Source organism: Phocoena sinus, chromosome 5 (genome assembly GCF_008692025.1).
Source record: "Phocoena sinus isolate mPhoSin1 chromosome 5, mPhoSin1.pri, whole genome shotgun sequence".
Classification (NCBI taxonomy): Eukaryota; Metazoa; Chordata; class Mammalia; order Artiodactyla; family Phocoenidae; genus Phocoena; species Phocoena sinus.
In genome coordinates this window covers 48,985,034-49,006,075 of record NC_045767.1, presented here as the reverse complement: position 1 = coordinate 49,006,075, position 21,042 = coordinate 48,985,034, and positions in this window count along the sequence as shown.

Sequence of the window (21,042 nt, the reverse complement as noted above, 5' to 3'; positions counted from 1 at the left end):
GCCTCAAAGCTCAGCACAAGTCTCACCTTCATGGTGAAGCTCATTCCAACATTTCATTCCTGTCCCTAAAATTTTTTAAAGACACCCATTTTCAAAAGTCCAAACCTCTGAGCCTGGCATGGAAGACCCTTCATGATTTGGTCCCTACAAAACTCTAATTAAATCTCTGAACTGCCCTACTTGGCCTCCATCACTCTCCCCATCAATAAGCGAGCACACATTTTATATTCTATCCACACATTTTATATTCTATCCATACTTGTGAAACCTGCCCCTCCCACTACTCAAGGATTTTGCTCTGGAATTCTCCACTTTCTCTCCTGCATCACCAATTTTGTTTTTGGTTTTCTTCCCCTCTATGTTCATCTGAAAAGCTTTTCTTAACCTCACTTCTGCCTGCCTCTGTTCCTTCCTCCAAAGAGTTACCTAAGTACATAGTCTCTAGTTTTTCTCTCCCGTCTCTCTCTCTAGCTCTCTCTGATCAGGGTTTTGCTCAGACCAATCTCCTCGGAATGCTCCTGTCAAGGTCACCAGTGGCTTCCATGTCGCTAAATCCAGTGACCTCGTGTCTGCTCATCAGTCATGCCAGTCACACTTCCTTCTTGGGCCTTCGTCGCCTCTACCCTGCAAACATTCCCCCTAGATATCCTGAATGGCTCACTGTCCCCCACCTTCAGAGCTTTATTCTTATATCATCTGCTTCACTAAACCTTCCCTGTCTATTTAAAATCAGAAAATTTCCTTGCTCTCAGCATACTCCAACCTCTTCCCTATTTCATTTTTCTCAATAGCAATTAGCACATAGGTTTTATACTTTACTGTATGTTTTTATGTTTTACTTTATAAAGAACTTCTTATTTTCTGTGAGTGTGTATACGTGTGTGTGTGTGTGTGTGTGTGTGTGTTACTTTGGTCTCTCTCCAAGAGAATAAAGTCCACACAGGCAGGAATTTCAGTCTATGTCTCTTACAGCTTCATATATCCAATATCTTAAAAAGCCCCTGGCACATCATGGACCCTCAATAAATAGCCCTTGAATGAATACTGAATTACGCAAAGTTCCTAAATGTGTCACATGGTTTGATATCCTTTTGCCATTTTTCTTACTGCTTCCTATGTCCTGAATACCCTTTGCTACCTGATGACCAGAATGCCTGGTCATCACTGAAGACTCAGCTTAAAGGCTGCCTTGTTCATTTTTCATGTTAGGAATAACTTAGGTTAAGTTCTCCACTCTTTTCTCCCTGAGTATATGACTCTGGGCAGATAGCTTCATTACTCTAAGCTTTATTTTCTTCATTTGTAGAATAGGGATAATATTAGTTCTTACTTCTTAGGGTCATAGTGAGAATTAAATGAGATAGCATGTGAGATGCCTAAGCACTTATCTCAGTGCTTGAAACATCAAAAAATTTCAACAGGGCTTCCCTGGTGGCGCAGTGGTTGGGAGTCCGCCTTCCGATGCGGGTGACGCGGGTTCGTGCCCCGATCCGGGAAGATCCCACATGCTGAGGAGCGGCTGGGCCCGTGGGCCATGGTCGCTGAGCCTGCGCGTCCGGAGCCTGTGCTCCGCAGCGGGAGAGGCCACAATGGTGAGAGGCCCGCGTACCACAAAAAAAAATTTTTTTTCAACAAATTATCATTATTATTCCATTCCTGATTCTTCTATACCTAAACCCTGGTAGAATTAACCATTCCACGTTTATCACACTTATGCCTTGTCCCTGCTAGATCGCTGGATCTCATAGAGGGCAAGAGGTGTGTCTTATTCATCTTGATAGCTTCAGAACATAACTCGGCATAACATATAAAAGCCTGAATGTTAATATTAATAACCATCATATATTGAGTTTAATTTTGTACTATATACTGTGCTTAGAAGTCTACAAACATGATATCCTTTAATTCTCATAATACCCCATTGAAAAATACTTTAGAAAAAAATTTATACTTTAGGAAACTCAATCATGTAATCTTGCTTTCTCAGGATTACACAATTAGTGAGTGATAAAACTGGAACTAGAACTGAGGTCTACCTAATTCTAAAGTTTTACTCTGCATCACTTTGCTACAACCAGAAAGGATGGATGAATCGACAAATGAAGACTGTTCTTGGTCATTCCAAATTTACTCTCTTCTTATTATCTTAACCTATATAATCTGGAGCACATATAGACTATACTACAGTGTTTTACCAATTAACCAGATACTAGAAGTATTATATCAGTTTTTCTTTTCATCTTAAAACTATAGGGCAAGAATCTTAGTTACACTGACACTATATGGGGCTCCTTTCTTCTCTAACAAAAACTGTTGACTACCTAGGAATGGTATAGGAAGTATAGTACCGTAACGAAATGCACAGGCTCTAGTACCAGACCGTTTGAGTCTACTTAGCCGCAGCACTGACTACTGTGTAATGCTAGTCAAATTACTTAACCTCCCTGGGTCTTAGTTACCACAACTGCAAAGTGAAGATAATATTTAAATAATAATTGGGCTTAGTAAAAGTGGTTAGCACATGTAAATTATTTAGAACATGTCTTGGCTTATAGTATGTGTCTTATATATTTTAGCTATTTTTCCTTTGGGTCTGTTTCTCTTATGTATGTATATTAGACATGCTTTACTTAAGTAATTCGAGATGTCACTAGCAGAATAAGCTTTACCACAAATGTGAGCTTCATCCTCTTGTATTGTTCAGTCAATACTACTGTCATTGTAACTCACCATAATTTTTCTTCAGTGAAAACTTCTTAAATTCTAGTTACTTCCATAATACTCTCTTATACATTGTTTCCATTCATCACACTAACCTCAGCAGGTACCACTACCCCCATCAAAGTATACCTTACAGACTCTCATACTGACAATAAAGGAGCCTGGATTCAAACTCACATCTTTCTGAATTCAAATCTGGCCTTCTTTCTAACACCCAGGCTGACCAGTTTGAAATGGCATTTTATCTTAGCCTAGCAGGAGGTGTTGAGAGTTAAAAATATTTTTGTTTCAGAATCTCTGCCAGTTACAAACAATAGCTACAAGCCTGCTTGTGTAGGGAGTCTTTGGGGAATCGCTCACATTTTTGCTATCTCGGATCAAATGGAGCAGACATGGAAAGATGTCAGATTGCGAATGTTCCCAATAGACTCTGTGTTTACAAGCTGGTAACAGCCTTGACTTTGCATATGTAGACTTAAAAATTTCCTGACAGGTAAAATGTAGCTCTGTGTCTTCTTTTAATAGGAATTCCTACACAGGTGCATTTCAACTACTGCACGCTCCTTGTGGAGCCATGGATTTCCATCATGTGTCTGCTTTTTGATACAGCTGCACTGGTTGGGAGACATTCTTATCAAAACCTTTTAGGAATGGTAAATGTTCTCCAAGTTGTAAAATGCTTCTGAAAATAAAATGTCTGACTTTTCCCAAAATGAGTATCCTGGCCCCAGCCTTGATCTTGACCACCATCATCATTTACCACCACCATCTTGTGAGCTCTTGAAAGGCAATGAGTATGTCAGATCTATAGCATGCAGAACAATGCTTGGCTAAGGCCCTGATAAAGAGAATAAAACAAACATAGGCAGAAAAACAAAGTAAGCAAAATAAAACAAGATAGGCTAGGAGAGAGTGGGTAAAGCAGGTACAAGCAGGACAAAATAGGTATAAGAAGCCAGGTGACGAGTCTACTTCCGCAGTCCACTTTAGGGTAATTTTGCCAAAGTAAGACTTCATTTTTTGTGTGTGTTTGTTTATTTGAGGTATGATTGAGACAGGGTAAACTGGAACCATCTCTCTTTTCTCTCTGTCTTATTCTTTCTTTTTCCCCCTGGATAAAGGCCAGGGATCGTGGAATTGGGATTGATTTTTTTCCCCCTCTTCATCTGTAGGCTTAAGACTTAGGTATTGGAGAGCAAAAGCGGGATTTTCTTCAACATTAGGATAAAAGCTGTCTTTCGGGGCTTCCCTGGTGGCGCAGTGGTTGGGAGTGCGCCTGCCGATGCAGGGGACGCGGGTTCATGCCCCGGGCCAGGAAGATCCCACATGCCGCGGAGTGGCTGGGCCCGTGGGCCATGGCCGCTGAGCCTGTGCGTCCGGAGCCTGTGCTCCGCAACGGGAGAGGCCCGCGTACCGCAAGCAAAAAAAAAAGCTGTCTTTTGTAGTTCAAGGGCTACCCGTGTAACATTCCTTTCACCACTTTCTTGAGCTGTCCAGCCCAAATACTTGTGGCACTCTTATGCTCTATGCCCTGGCAGTGACCCTGCAAGCACTAAAGCAAGAACCTTGAGCTCTCAAACCTCAGGGAGTTCCTTGTTTGCCCTCTGGCTTTGGTTTTTCTTCTAAAGACAAAGCTACAAGGGAGATTTCCATATGAGGTAGACAAACTGCTTAAATGGCTGAAATTTGGGAGGATTCATGATAATTTCATTGCAACGTAGCATCCTCTGCAGGTTGTGAACTAGAGTGCTTTAAAAAGTTTAAAAAGGGGTTGCTCTTTGCCAAACCAACCATGTAATATTTCCTTCTTTGTCACCCCTGGGTTAGCTGGCTGAGCATAACGTATTCACAAACAGCATTCAAACCCTGTATATTTGAGAGTACATTTAACCATTAAAAGAAATAGTGACTACATTTCTCTTAATAGATATGTGTGGAAAATTCAATTCCTAAGCCTCAAATTTGTTGCTTATATCAAAGGATTGTGTATTCATGATAGAATGGTCAAGCAACATGAACGTGGTTAGGTGTTTTACCCCAGACGATCACCTATTTATAGTTGACTTGGCCAGAATAATCACCATGAAAAAAAGAGCAGAATAATTTACGTAAAAACTAACATTTGTTATTTCAGAGTGTGAGTATTCTTGAGTTTGTTAGATGGATGTGAGGTAGTTAAAACTGAGGTATGAATGTTTCCTTAATGAACACAAATACATTATCCAGATCTCAGGCTTGTAATTATTGCTAATCTGAATAATTTCTATTCTGAAGGTGTTTTAGATAAATGCTCACTGCCAAGATTAATAACCACAACAGAAACAGAATAAAGAGCTATTGGGTGAGAGAACAAAATAGAGTAAGAAACAAACTGCAGATCGTTTCAAATCAATCAGACCTAAATGTGATGGAGAAAATACATCTGCTTCAGGAATGGAAAAGGTTTAATTTTTTTCAATATAATCTGGAAAATAAAGATAGTATTTATTGACGTATTTGAACTTTAGAGATAATCAGGGTAGTCCTTGGCCCCAAACACTTTAACATCTCCCTGTTGCTCACCATAAAGTCCTTAGGAGAACACTACCCTCTCTTTCGGTACAAACCTACCTTCCCAGCTTTCCCTTCCACCCTGGCACTCCTGCCAAATTCAACATGTCCCGTAATTACCCACCTTCTTACTTTTGCTGTGCTATCTTACATCCACTAGTAATGCCCTTTCCTGACTTTGTTCTTTGCAAAAGTCCAACACATGCATTTGTTTTCTCTGAAGATGAATGCCCCTGACCAATAGCACTCCTCATACTATGAAATCATCCACCTTTTATTTATATGATTCTCATTGTTCTTATCTCATGTTATCTTTTACTACAGTTAATTTGGTTCGTGTCTCCTCATGATCTACTTGCTTATATGGCTCTTGAGATTCTCTTTATTTTCCTCTGATATCTTTTCTTCCCATAACATAGATGCATTTGCTTGTTATTCATGTATTAATTCCTACCATATAACATGCATGTTATATTATATTTAGTTTATAATGAGATACTGTCTTAAGATCCTTCCATCTGTGGATTACATGTTCTTGCATTTAATACGTATTATTGATGTCTCCTATGTTTGAGTACTCTGTCCAAATGTTTTTTCTCAGAACAATTTCTACACATCACTGTTATAGCTCTCATCACACTATATGATAGTGTTCTGCCTTTCATAAATTCATAATATATCCCTCTTGACAGAAACCATGCCATTCAGTTTTAATCTCCCAGCACCTAGCATTTAATAGGCTCTAGATAAATGTCCGTTTAATAAACGTATTAGGTTGGATTCATTGATAGAAGAATGAATACATGAATATATTTTATGTCTAAATAACACGGTTGCTGGGTGTATAGTGTGTTTGCAGCCAAAAAGTCCAATTGAGGGCACAATACTTAATATAATGTTACTTCAATTAAGTGTTAACAATGAGAATTGCAAAAGAAGGACCATTAAGATATAGAGACCTAATAGGGCTCAACATTTTCTTGGTCTGAAGATGAATATCTCCTGCCATACAAGCTTAGCCCCACTTTGTCCTCCCAGCCACCACATCAAAACCACTCACATTTTATCGGGTAGCTATTTTCTGGACTCAAAATGATAACAAAGAGGAGAACATTTTCTTAGCCCTGAGTATTTACTTTCTGATTTGGTGAATTAGTGTGCCAGCATTTAGGGCCTCTGTGACTACATCCTTACAGGTTCCTAAATGCTATGGATAAAGAATGGAGATAATTCCTAATTATGCACTTCAGATCTCAAAGAAGACATCTTATCTCAACCCTCAGCATGAGGGATGGGACCACCTCAAGCTTTGGTCCCTTTTTGTGTTCCTGCTGTTCACATGGAGAGCGATGACACTCAAAAGCATCATCTTTGAATTGCAAAGACCAGAAAGTGCAAATCAAAAAATCAGTAATGATGTTTTACAGCACAGCTTGCAAGCAAAAATTTGAAAAGTTCAATTTTCTCATTTCCAGAAGAGCTACATAACTTGTAAGCACACTGCGGATTTTTATTTTACAAATGAAAAATGTAAGCACCTGGTGATTTTCCTAATGCTAGTGCTGTTGGTGATGAAAACGGGGACAAACACTCCTGGTTCACTGCAGATACATTTATCCTAAAAGGTCAGGCCCCGCAGGGCTAGGGCAAGGCTTGAGAAACATCTTTTTATCCACAGTTGTGAGGGCTTGGGACCAGAAAGCAAGCCTGAAATAATGCCCAGGAGAAGGGCTCAGAACTACAACTTGAGAAGCTTATCCAACTGGGTAGTAATTGGATCAAGGAGGGCTGCAGGGATGGGATGGTCTTCAAAGTGCAATACCCAAGGATCAGAGGGACTGGAAAGATGAGCATAAGAGGAGAGAACATGGCATCAGATGGACAAGCATCTAAAGCATGGCTTCACCACTCACTAGCTACTCCTGAGCAAGTTCTCACGAGCTACTGTGCGGTCTTGAGCAACTTACTTAACTTCTCTTCGCCTTGTTTCCTCATTATCAAAAAGGAGATAAAAAAGAGAACCAATCTCAAAGAGTAACAGAGGATTCAGTGAGAGTTCATGTATATAGTGTTTAGCACTTTGGCTCAATAAATGCTAGCTGTTACTACTATCATCATTAATTACAATAAAATAAGTGAGTGGAGGTCTGGCTGAATAACACATACAAGAATTATTTCTTACGGTTTCTTATGTTTTATTCATGTATTTCATTCTTTAATCTTCGTGTGATTTTCAGAACATGGCTCAGTTGCAAATAGAAAAAAAAAAGGAAAGAAAAGTAGAATAACATAATCTAAGAGACCTGAGGATTTGAGATCATAGCCACTTTAAAAGTTGTACTTAGTTCTTTAGATAAAGTAAACTTTAGCAGCAATTACAACTCAAATCCTTTTAGGAGCCAGACCATAAAAACAGTTAACATTGAGTATTAACTGTCCTGGATAATGTCCCTCTCTGGGTAAAGTCCACTGTAGAAGGGGTCGTAAATGCACATTTTAGGGAGCGGACAAGAATAATGGCTAACATTTCTTGAGCATCTTTACATGCCAGATGATGTTTGAGGCATTTTTAAGCAGTATTGCACTTAATTCTCACTACATGAAATTGAAGGCAGGACTATTATACTAACTTTATAGATGGAGAAACTGAAGCATCGAAAAGTGAAACAGTTAACAAGTGCTGGAGCAAGGTTAAAAACTAAGGCATCTGACCCAAGAGTCTTTGTCTTCAGCATTAAGCTTTTCCCTTCTAACTATCCAAAGTATCCAAGAGTAAGATAGTAGTAATTTAGGAAGTGGGGACTGCAGAGTATATATCTGCCTGAAGCATGTAAATAAAATGATGAGGATGATGAAGAAGAAGAATGGTGTGATGGCCAAGAAAAACACATCTTTGAGCCAGTTTCCACCTCTGGGCTGCCAAGGTGTAGCAGCGTATGCTGATTTAAAGCAAAATTTAAAAGATTTATGGACTTAACACTTGAGAATGATACTGGGGAATATTGATACTTGGCCCCTGACTTGAGAGAATGTGAGGATAATTGCTTTTTTACCTAAACCTGATAGGCAGAGACTCATAATTTCAATTCAAAACTCCTAATTCATTCTTAGACTGCTTCACCTATATTTATATGATTAACAATATTATTTTGAATATTTTTTAACATATAAAAGAAAAGGGTACATTGTGAGGAAGTTTTAGAAACACAATATCTTCTTTCTATTAAAGGCTGTTACGGAAGACACAACTAAGTAGATGGAGAGGGCTCATTGTTAGTTTAAAGAAATCCATTAATCTACAGTGTATTCTTGTACTTTTGAAAGATAATTATGCACTGACTAGGAACATTACCTGGACAAAACACCACAAAAAACCAGAAAACCTAATTAAACATAAAGTTTCCTTCACAGCATATCAATTCTTTAAAAAGAAGGCCTCAAGAAACCAAAACACCAAAATCAATATTCTCTTTTAAAGCTCTGAATGACTTTTACTTGGATAGATAAGCAAAGCTTCTTTATATCCTTTTATGAAACTAGGTGAGACATAAACAAAATTTATTATAAGATTGCTCTAAATTTGGAATATATTCACAAATAGAATATAATGGGTAATTTATCAAAATCATTTTTCTTGATTGTATTTTTCTGGTAAATTGAAATAAATGTAAGACTGTGTCTACCAATCAGTAAAAGATTAAATATCTTTTAATTCTAAATTCTGAAAAAAGGGGAGGGACAAGATGGTGGAGTACAAGAACTTGAGCTCACCTCCTCTCACAAGCACACCAAAATCACAACTAACTGCTGAACAACCGTCAATAAAAAAGACTGGAACCTACCAAAAGAGATATTCTACACCCAAAGACACAAAGAAGACACCACAACGAGACGGTAAGAGGAGTGCACTTGATATAAAAAATTCCATACCAGCCAGAGAACAATTATATCACAGAAATTCTCCCACAGGAGTAAGAGTCCTGAGCCAGACATCAGGCTCCCCAGCCCTGGGGTCCCACATCAGGAGGAGAATCCCCCAGAGTATTTGGCTTTGAAGGCAGCAGGGCTTGATTGTAAGAACTCCACAGGATGGGGGAAACAGACTCCACTCTTGGGGGATACACACAAGATCTCATGCACACTTGGACCCAGGGCAAAAGCAGTGACTCCATAGAAGCCTGGGCCAGACTTACCTGCTGGTCTTGGAGGGCCTCCTGGGGAGGCTGGGGGTGGCAGTAGCTCCCCCTGGGGATGTGGACACAGGTGGCGGTGGCAGAGATATCAGACAGTGCCATCACATGAACTCTCACTGAAGGGAGACATCTGGCCTGGGTCATAAGCACGGAGACCTGGCCCCATCCAACAGCCTGGAGGCTCCAGTGCTGGGATGCCTCAAGCCAAACAACCAGCAAGATGGGAACACATCCCCACCCATCAGCAGACAGGCGACCTAAAGGCTTCCTGAGCCCACAGCCACCTCTAGACACATCCCTTAACATGGTCCTGCCCACCAGAGGGCCAAGACCCAGCTCCATCCACCAGTGGGCAGGCACCAGCCTCTCCCACCAGGAAGCCTGCACAAGCCTCCAGACCAGACTCACCCACCAGGGGGCAGACAGCAGAAGCAAGAAAACTATGATCCCACAGCCTGTGGAACTGAGTTCATAAACACAGGTCAGAAATTACCCTGGGAACAGCTGGTCCCTGGCCCTTGAGTGACGAGCGGGGAGTACATGGATGGGACACATAGGACATCCTGTACAGAGGGCCACTTCTCCAAGGTTGAGAAATGTAATAACCTACCACAGACATAAAAATACAAACTTAAACAAAATGGGATGGTAAAGGAACATGCTTTAGACGAAGGAACAAGATAAAAGCCCCAAAGAACACCTAAGTGAAGTGGAGACAGGCAGTCTACCCAATAAAGAGTTCAGAGTAATGATCATAAAGATGATCCAAGAACTTGGAAAAAGAATAGATGCACAGAGCAAGAATTTACAAGAAGTTTTTAAGAGTTAGAAAATATAAAGAACAAGCATAGATGAACAATACAATAACTGAAATGAAAATACACTAGAAGGAATCAATAGCAGAATAAATGAGGCAGAAGAAGTGAGCTGGAAGACAGAGTGGTGTAAATCATGGCCACGGAACAGAATAAAGAAAAAAATGAAGAGAAATGAGGAAAACTTAAGAGACCTCTGGGACAACATCAAATGTGCTAACATTTGCATTATAGGGGTCCCAGAAGGAGAAAAGAGAGAAATGGCCTGACAAAATATTTGAAGAGACAATAGCTGAAAAGTTCCCTAACATGGGAAAGGAAATTGTCGCTCAAGTCTAGGAAGGGCAGAGAGTCCCAGGCAGGATAAACCCAAGGAGGAACATGCCTAGACACATAGTAATCAAATTGACAAAAACTAGAGATAAAGAGAAAATTTTAAAAGCAACAAGGGAAAAGCAACAAATAACATGCAAGGGAACTCCTATAAGGCCATCAGTAGATTTTTCAGCAAAAACTGCAGGCCAGGAGGGAGTGGCAGGATATATTTAAAGTGATAGGGGTTGTAGGGGAAAACCCTACAACCAAGACTACTCTACCCAACAAGGCTCTCATTCAGATTAGATGGAGAAATCAAAAGCTTTACAGGGCTTCCCTGGTGGCGCAGTGGTTGAGAGTCTGCCTGCCGATGCAGGGGACACAGTTTCGTGCCCTGGTCCGGGAAGATCCCACATGCCGCAGAGTGGCTGGGCCCGTGAGCCATGGCCGCTGAGCCTGCACGTCTGGAGCCTGTGCCCCGCAATGGGAGAGGCCGCAGCAGTGAGAGGCCCGCGTACCACAAAAAAAAAAAAAAAAAAGATTTACAGACAAGCAAAACTAAAAGAATTCACCACCACCAAACCAGCTTCACAACAAATGCTAAAGGAACTTCTCTAGGCAGAGAAGAAAAGCCACAACTAAAAACAAGAAAATTACAAAATAGGAAACTCACCAGTAAAGGCAAACATACAGTAAAGGTAGGAAATCATCCAGACACATATATGATATCAAAACTAGTAACTGTGAAAGGAGAAGAGTACAAATGCAGGATATTTAAAATGCATTTGAAACTAAGAGATCAGCAACTTAAAACAACTGCTATATATATAGACTGCTATACCAAAACCTCATGGTAACTGCAAACAAAAAATCTATAATAGATATACACACAAAAGAAAAAGGAATCCAAACACAACACTAAAGATAGTCATCAAATCACAAGCACTTGTGCTTTGAGCATGCCTGCTTTCTTCTGCTCAGATCCTCAGCAAGGTACTACACTAGCTACCCAACCCTCCAACCAACAGGGTCAGAATTCAAAGAACGTGGAGCAGCCCTGAGGTCCATAGGCTCACATAAGACTATGATTCCCTCTATAATAAACATAATAGCAACTACTGTTTAACTAAGCATCTACTATTTGAGACCTCTATTAGGCCCTAGACATGCATTATCATTTGCCTAGGAAAACCATCTGAGGATAAAGTTACTCAAAGTCACACAAACCCAGCTTGGATTCTAGAACCCATGTTCTTTCTATGGCTCTGCTTATGAATAAGGCCCTGTCTACCTGGGTCTCCAAGTTAATGTGGCAGTCTCCTCCTTTTGGGGCTGTAGCCCTATCCGGAACATAGGCAGTCTTGACTTAGGCTCTGACCACCCATATACGTCTTATTTGCCCCCTCCCTGCAATGGTTGGACCTGACTTGTGGACTCAGTCACGGGCTGGAGTCCTGCTCCTTCAGGGATGAGATTTCTGGCAACAAGGCCATTCACTGGTCCCTGTCAAGACCAGTACTGCTGGTGCCACCCACCACAGAAGCTCTGGGGTAGAGTTAGTTTGCCCAGTCTGATCTATTTTCAACACCTTCTCCATAATAAATGCTGATGAGAGATGTTTGGATGATCAACTACTGTGGGCCAGCATTACATTAAGCACCTAAAATTTACTGCTGAACTTGAGTGGTACTCGTCCACCCCAGACCCTCAGGCTGCCTGTCATCCGAGCCCACATCAGATCATGGCCAAAAGCATGAAGAAATATTCCTTTGGTATATTGACATAGTTTGAAAAGGCCTTGTGCAAAAGATTAACCAAGAAACAACAGATGTGAGATGTACACAGAGAGACTCTGGGTTTCTGAAGAATCATGTGTTTGTTGGTCACAGTTCACATTGTCAGTGGGAAATTCATCGAACACGGGTTTGTAAAAGTACATTAGTGGCGGGATAAGGAAGTTGGGAAAAGTAGTGATTGGTAATGTTGAGAGTCACAATTAGTCTCAGGTGGGAGCAGTTCATCCTATAGGCTCTATACCATACACCAGTTCTTCACAATATGCATAAAAATCACCTGGGGCTCTTGTTACAACGTGGATTCTGACTCAGTATATCTGAGGTGGGGCTTGAGGCTCTGCATTTCTAACAAGCTCCCCTAACATGCTGAAAGCCACTGATCCTCAGAATACACTTGCATAGCAAGCCCGTAGACCTTCTTGACACAGGTTTAAAAAAGGAAAAAAAAAAACAAACAGTTGACTTGGATCTAAGTCATGCATATAGGTGGCATTAGAACTTTCCAGCCAAGATACATGATCTTACCAGAAAAGTAATCATTCATAGAGGAAGAAGATCAAGCCAGCAGTGAGTCTCAGAGCGTGTGGGAGATGGAGCCCGGGGTTGAGGGGTCTGGAAACACACATAGAAATCAAGAGAGGGAAAGAATGGGCAGCATTCATAGAAATAGCAACAGCGTTGTTCAACTGAATAAATAATCTATGTTTGAAAAGCAGAGAAGGTAGCCTGGGTATTTGAAGTCAGGCTCGGGAATGCCAGACCCAGGACACTAGACTCACTGACCCAGAAAAGGCAAACTTCAAACTCTTAACGACAAGCAACGGAAAGAAATCAGCAGAAAGAAATCAGCGCAGGCAAACCAACACTACCAAGATGAGCATAGGGCCACAAATGTCCAGAAGGTAACCAGGTCAATTCCCAGATGTGGGAAGTGAACTTACCTGCTTATCTTCAGCTTCCACAAGGAACTGAACAAGGGAAGTCAGTGTCCTAGTCCCAGGGCTTCCCTGGTGGCGCAGTGATTGAGAGTCTGCCTGCCGATGCAGGGGACACAGGTTCGTGCCCCGGTCCGGGAAGATCCCACATGCGGAGGAGCGGCTGGGCCCGTGAGCCATGGCCGCTGAGCCTGCGCGTCCGGAGCCCGTGCTCCGCAACGGGAGAGGCCACAACAGCGAGAGGCCCGCATACCGCAAAACAACAACAACGAAAAAGTGTCCTAGTCCCAGAGGAAATAGCATGTCCAGCAAGGAATCCTGGAAGGAATAATGTACGGGAAATGGAAAACTCAGCAAAGGCTCAGCTCTGCTACCCACATCAAACCTGCCATAAAGTTACGTCGTTACGGAACCAATGAAAGGCCTGGATTCCTTCTTACCTGGGTGGGGCAGAATCAACACGTATGAGTTAAGTGTCTCTAGCTGTGAAAATTGGCAAACAGTACGAGGCATGAGGCGTGCTGGTAGAGGCCTGAGTTTCAAAGTGAGGTCAGTATCAGCATCACCTGGAAACCTGGAAAGAAATGTAAATTCTCAGCCCTGCTCGCTCCAGACTTACCAGTTAGAAACGGTAGGGGTAGTGCCCTGCAGCCTGTGGTCCAACAAGCCCTCCAGGTGATTCTGACGCACGCTCACTGCAGTAGAGTCTATTGAAAACATGGTGAAGGATAAGGCCAGGTGCGGCAAAGGACAGTCATTATAAGTAGGCTTGATAAGGGGGCTTTTAAAGAGCTAAGAAGACTAAAGCCTGTGTACAGGGAGAAGAAAACCCGGCAGAGATCATGTAAAATAATAATTAGTAAAACACTCTCAGTGATCAACAACAAGAACAACAAAAAGGTAAAGTGGATGAATGTAAATTGTAGCAAAAAATACAAGCGAAAATTTAATAATGAGTATTAACAGTCTTTGCCTCTTAAGCTTTTTATTTCCAGCGACATAAATGTGTCTACTGGTAAGGACACCATTAGGAATTTTCAGTAATTCATATGTCTCTTTCAAACGTATTTCTTCAGCATGGTAAGGGAGACCACCTTAAGTAAGGAGCTCTTTGGCCAGGGTGGTCATGTAATATAAATACATTTAAAAGAATATCCAGAAAAATTGCTAAAAATCTTGAGCCCAAAACATGTCTTCAGAAAGTCACACAGTACAATAAAAATGGAGATAACAATGTGTATGGCGTGAGTGGTTTTTTTTTTTTGCAGATTCAAATGTTACATCCCTCTGAACTTATCAATGTAGATATCACCTAGCACCATATGTTTATCATGTCCCAAACCAATATTATTTCTCCCCCTTACATAATTTTCTCCTTCTGTTCCCCTCCAAAAACTCCTGCTCTTCCTTCTTCTTGTTCCTTATTTTAGAGATAATGTCGCCAACATCTATGTGTTCTCCCAGCCTAAAAACATAGGTGTCATCTTTTTTTTTTTTTTTTTTTTTGCCGTACGCGGGCCTCCCACCATTGTGGCCTCTCCCGTTGCGGAGCACAGGCTCCGGACACGCAGGCTCAGCGGCCATGGCTCACGGGCCCAGCCGCCCCGCGGCATGTGGGATCTTCCCGGACGGGGCACTGAACCCGTGTTCTCTGCATCGGCAGGCGGACTCTCAACCACTGCGCCACCAGGGAAGCCCCAGGTATCATCTTTGATTTTTCTTATTCTTTTGCCCATTGTTCTTTCGGATTGATTTTTTTTTTTTTTTGGATATTAAAAAAACCTCTTGTCTGTGTTATGTAGGTGAATATGGTTCCCAGTTTATGGTTTACTTTTGTATATAGTATTTTTTTGTGTGTGGTGTAACTGTTTTAAATTTTTATGTGTTCAAATGTATTTTAGGTTTCTGTATAACCAAATTTATCAGTAATTTTCTTTATGGTGTCTGGGTTTCATATTAAGTGTAGAAATACCCAGGCTATTTAATCAGTAAATATTATGATCACAGGCCTTGGGCCAAAGAGCTTTTCAAAAACTTATAAAAATACTTGAAACCTGAAACAAAATATTTTTGCTCCAGAAAACAAAAAGAAACTTGCAAAATATAAATAAATGTTTATGTGTCTACAAATATGACACTATACCAGCTTCATTAATTATCATATTTAGTGTTCACAAATAATTTTTTAAGAAAATGGACATCCATACTTTGCTATATTCTACCTGGATTTCAGTGGTTCTCTTATTCAGTCCCTTTTTTATATTCCTGCTGACACTAGCTAATTTCAAGCCCCCTAGAGGACTACCACAGTCTCCTAACTGGTCTACCTTACGCAAATTTCTAGGTTCTCCGATACACTCTAGAATTACCATCCTAACACAGAGGCCAAATTATGCTACTCCTCTGCTCATAAATGTCAAACTTCTTAGTGTGGCTTTCAAGGCTTTGTATAGTTTGACTTAAATCTAGCCTCTCTCCTTTTGACTCTCTGTATTTATTGCTTCTCTGAGCTAGCAGACAGTTCTCTCAGCATTCCCTGTGCTCCCCTGCCTCTGTTAATGTTGTTTTTTCACTCTGCAGTGCCTTTCCTTCTCAGTTTACTTGGAATTTTACTCCATCCTCAAAGCTCAGCTTACATAGCACCTACTTGTGTTGTTTCTCCTGATCCCTCAACTTCCTCCCCCTGCCCCCCTTTTGCACACCTTTTGCAGGTGTGCATGTGTCCCTTCCTGCCACAGTGTTGTTGTTGTTTTTTGTATAAATTTATTTATTTTTGGCCGTGTTGGGTCTTTGTTGCTGCGCACGGGCTTCCTCTAGCTGCGGTTGTTTTTTGTATAAATTTATTTATTTATTTTTGGCTGTGTTGGGTCTTTGTTGCTGCACGCGGGCTTCCTCTAGCTGCGGCGAGTGGGAGCTACTCTTTGTGTGGTGTGCGGGCTTCTCACTGTGGTGGCTTCTTTTGTTGTGGAGCACAGGTTCTAGGCGCACGGGCTTCAGTACTTGTTGCACGTGGGCTCAGTAGTTGTGGCTCGCGGGCTCTAGAGCGCAGGCTCAGTGGTGGTGGCGCACGGGCTTAGTTGCTCCGCGGCATGTGGGATCTTCCCGGACTAGGGCTCAAACCCGTGTCCCCTGCATTGGCAGGTGGATTCTTAACCACTGCACCACCAGGGAAGCCCTACCACAGTCTTTATTCATCCTTCTAAGTTCCTCAGAGCAGGAATCCTAACTGTATCCTTGATAGGACTGGTATGGTATGTATTCAATAAAATACTCATTGAATCAAACCCCTTAAAAAATAAATCCTACAAAAATCAGTTCGAATTTTGAGACAGGGGTTACCCATAGTAGGGCTCAATAAATATGTTTGAATGAATGGATAGATAGATGGCTGAATGAGTGAATGGCTCTCTAATACAAACTACTTGCAAATTCTTGTTCCTGCATAAATTAGGTTATGAATTAAATCTGAATCTTTTTTCCAGATTTGTCTTTATTTTCTTGATAACTCAGTGTTGGTGACTAATAGTAGAATGACCAATTTTCCAAATTTTATCTCTTCATCCAATGTAAATTGCATAAATGTGGAATGGAAGTGATTCATTCATCTGATTTCTTCATGGTATTCTCCAGGAACTATTTGAAGCCAGGACCAATTTGATTGCCAAGAGCATTATTTCATAGTATGGTTATAAGTGTGTCATGAGCTGATGACATTGTTAAAAGTCACAAGAAGAAATTTATACCACTGGAAACAGTCACTGCAGGTGTTTCACAGGTCAGTGTCCTTCAAGGCAATGGAAGTGCTTTAAATGGTCTTGAATGTTTACAGTGGTATTTTACATGCTTTCTTGATTTATTTTTAATCGAAAAGAAGGCCAGGGCACAGTGTTTGCAGAGTAATAACTATCCTGTAAAGTTTATAAATACTTATGACCTCTCTGAACTTCAATTTGTTCATTGTATCTATAGTGATTAATGGGCTTCCCTGGTGGCACAGTGGTTGAGAGTCTGCTTGCCAATGCAGGGGACATGGGTTTGTGACCCGGTCTGGGAAGATCCCACATGCCGTGGAGCGGCTGGGCCCGTGAGCCATGGCCGCTGAGCCTGCGCATCTGGAGCCTGTGCTCCGCAACGGGAGAGGCCACAGCAGTGAGAGGCCCGCGTACCGCAAAAAAAAAAAAAAAAAAAAAAAAAAAAAAGAAGAATATCACGTCCTCGTCTTTAAGAAAATAGAATAAAAAATGTTTTTCAAACCCACCCCTAAAGGCAAAATTATCTATATTAGTTTTCAAGGCTGCTTAACAAAGTACCATACCCTAGAGGCTTCAAACAACAGAAATTTATTGTCTCACAGCTCTGGAGGCTGGAAGTCTGAGATCAAAGTGTCAGCAGGGTTGGCTCCTTCTGAGGGCTGTGAGGGAGAATCTGTTCCATGCCTCTCCCCTAGCTTCTGGTGGTTTACTGGCAATATTTGACATTCCTAGGTTTATAGGAGCATTACCCCAGCTTCTGGATTCGTCTTCACATACATTCTCTCTGTATGTGTCTCTATGTTCAGATTTCCCCTTTTTATAAGGACACCAGTCATAAAGGATTAGAGCTCACCCTAATGACTTCATTTTAACTTGATTACTTCTGTAAAGTTCCTATCTTCAAATAAGGTCACATTCTGAAGTACTAGAGGTTAGGACTTCAACACATCTTTTTTGGGGAAGACACAATTTAACTCATTACAGTCTTAAAAGGCAAATGCCTCAGGATATTACAAAAAGAACAGTGCCCACCATATACCAGGCACTTTAGATTATTGTATTCAATCCTTTGACAAGCTGATGAGGTCGGAATCATCTCCATTTCAACAAATGAGCAGTGTGGAGTTCAGAGAGATCAAATAGTTTGGGCGAACACACCCACGAGTGAAGAATGGGACCAAAGTTCAAATCCAAGATTCAGAGTGTGTGCTTTCACTCTACCCTGCCTTTACAGAATGTAGCCCACATTGGCAAGGCTTTTCGTATAATAATTCACTATTATATCTCCAGTACCTAAAATAGTGCCTGGCATAGAGTTCTCACTCAAATATTTGTTGAACAAATAAGTAAGAAAAGTTAACTGACATTCACAAGTGGTTTTTCTCATTGTAAGATGGAAAGAAAGTTTTTCTTCTGATGCTTGGACCATAATGGAAACCTGTCTAATATGTGGCCTTCCCACAAAATGATGTCATTGTGTACCATCATCAGTCAGTTTGAGATGTGGAGAACCTTTGTTTTCTACAAGACTCTCAATCACTGGCTCCTATCAGAAAAGATATAAAAGGACATCTGGAAGGAATGGAGTGTAGATAAGGGGGAAGAAATAGAAGATGACTCAAGTAGTCTTTGACTTATAATTCTTAACTAAAATGTTAGTGATAACCTGGTATGTACATATCAGTTTTCTGAGGTTTCCCAAATAATTTTTTTACTACTGGATAGAGTATCAACATTGATGAATGGCTTATTAAATAAATTAGAGTAGTTTCTCCTGTAATTACAATACACTTTCATGTTGATAAATGTTGAGAGAGGTGGAGTTATAGGAATATAGCAAGAGATTGCACATAACCTTGGTACACCCACAGGAGTATTTCCTAGACTAGAAACTCATTATGTAAATCAGCATGAAAACATAAGGTTGAGAACTGTTGCTCTATCTCTTTAGATCAAAGTTATTGTCCCTGAGAATTCCATCCCTTGTGCTTGCTTCCCTCATACTTTATGACCCTGGAGAGCTGATAGAAACATTACCTGTGGTATCAGCTACTTGTTATTGCAATCTGTTGCCCCCCATTTTGAGTCTGGGGAAGACTGGGTAACCTGCCCCTTCACCCTCCATCCTTAGGCACCCAGAGATCCCCAGGTTCTGGTGGCTGGCCATGTTAGCAGTCCATACATTCCACAAGGTGCAGTCTGTCATTGATGAGAGTCTCAATTACTTGTTAGGGCCCCCAGATTTATTGCTGGGGAATTAAATCCATTTTCTGGTGCCAAGAGATTCCTCATTGCAGTTTATCTACTGCTTCATTAAAGGTTCATAAAAGAAGTTGCTAGATGACACATTGCACTATACTAGCACTATACTGCTAGATTAATCCTTAAAAATAGCCCTCATTTTGCCTCTGCCTAACCCCAGTTCCTCCAACACTGGCCCAGAGAACGTCTGCACCTTGGTCTACCATTGAATCATTTCATATTCTGACTCAGTTTATTCTTCTGCCTTCCATATAGCAGACACTCAACAAATATCTATGGGAAGAATAAATGCATTCTGCTCTTCAATGATAAAATAATAGTAGCAAATATTAACTGAGTGTTTTTAATATGTTAGGCAGTTTCTCTGTTTCTTTGAGACTGGCAATAACCCCATGCGTCAGGTGCTAGTATTATTCGTATTTTGCTCTTGAGGAAACAGGTTAAGTGACTCGGGCAACGTTATTTATTAAATTACCAAGTGTGAAAGCCAAGGCTCTAACTTGGCCAAATGAGCTGTAGTAGGGTGCACGCTCTCGAACACTCTCTTGTACTTACTCTACCGATGCTCAGCCCACTCCTCCATTCCTACCACAATGCCTTTGCGGAAGCCACACTCCCAGCAGGAAGCCTCCATTCATTCTAGCTGGCCAGCTCCAACCAACCCATCAAAACCCAACTTTATCCCTACTCTACCATGGAGACATCTTGAATCCTGCAATCCTCAGCTAACCCTCCTTCCCCAGAACTCACAGCACTCATTTTCTGCACCAGTCCTTTGGGCTCCCAGCATATGCCAGATGGTAAAGTCTTTAGATTATCGCTCTGAATTATCTTTTAACTCAATAAATGTGGAATGAATAGATAAAATATTACAATGCAGCACTGAAATATCCCAGAACTATACATTTTGGCTCCTTGTTTACAATTACCTTAAGGCTCTTCTCTGTATAGTGTTCGCTGTTCAAACAGATCTTTCTTCAGATGAACTGGTTTAAGGTTAGAATGAATTAGCTAAGTCAGTGTCGGTCGTTTGCAGGGAGAGACTGTTATGTTCAGTATGGGCTTGGCTTGCTGACTCTCAAACAAGATGAACCAGGATGGAACCGCAAGACAGAATGCTGCATTTTGTATGCCGTAAAAACAGTCCAGGATATAAATTGGTTTGGTTATGTTTTCTTCCACAGAGGAGCTATTCGCTAGCACTCTGATTTCTTTGCAGTATAACCTAGCAGAGACATCTGGGTCTATTTTGTAAGCTTGATAAATTAACTTGGGGAACAGGTCTACTGAGGAAAACTGTTCTTTTCATCACCGAGGATTGTTAGTGCCTCAATAATGATGTAACTCCACAGTTAGGGCCACAGCATCTGGAAAGGCAGGCAGGGTTGGTCCTAGTCAAGAGAAAAAACAATCAAATTAGCAGTCAGTATCAACACTCCTGAAATCCAGATAAGCATAACGTGTATATCTGTATGTTCCACTGGGTAACCCTCAGGCACTCACAGTTGACCTTCATGGGTAGATGAGAGCACCTTTCCTTTCGTCTCCCTCCCTCTTCTTCCTTCTCCCTTGAACCTTTCTTTTTGCTCAACCCCACACCCCATGTCTCAATCCAAAATATGGTCCTCAAAAGGTTCTAGTGTCTCTCCTGAGACCACTTCATTGAGAAATGTTGGGTCTTTACAGTGTGCCTGGTAGAAGAC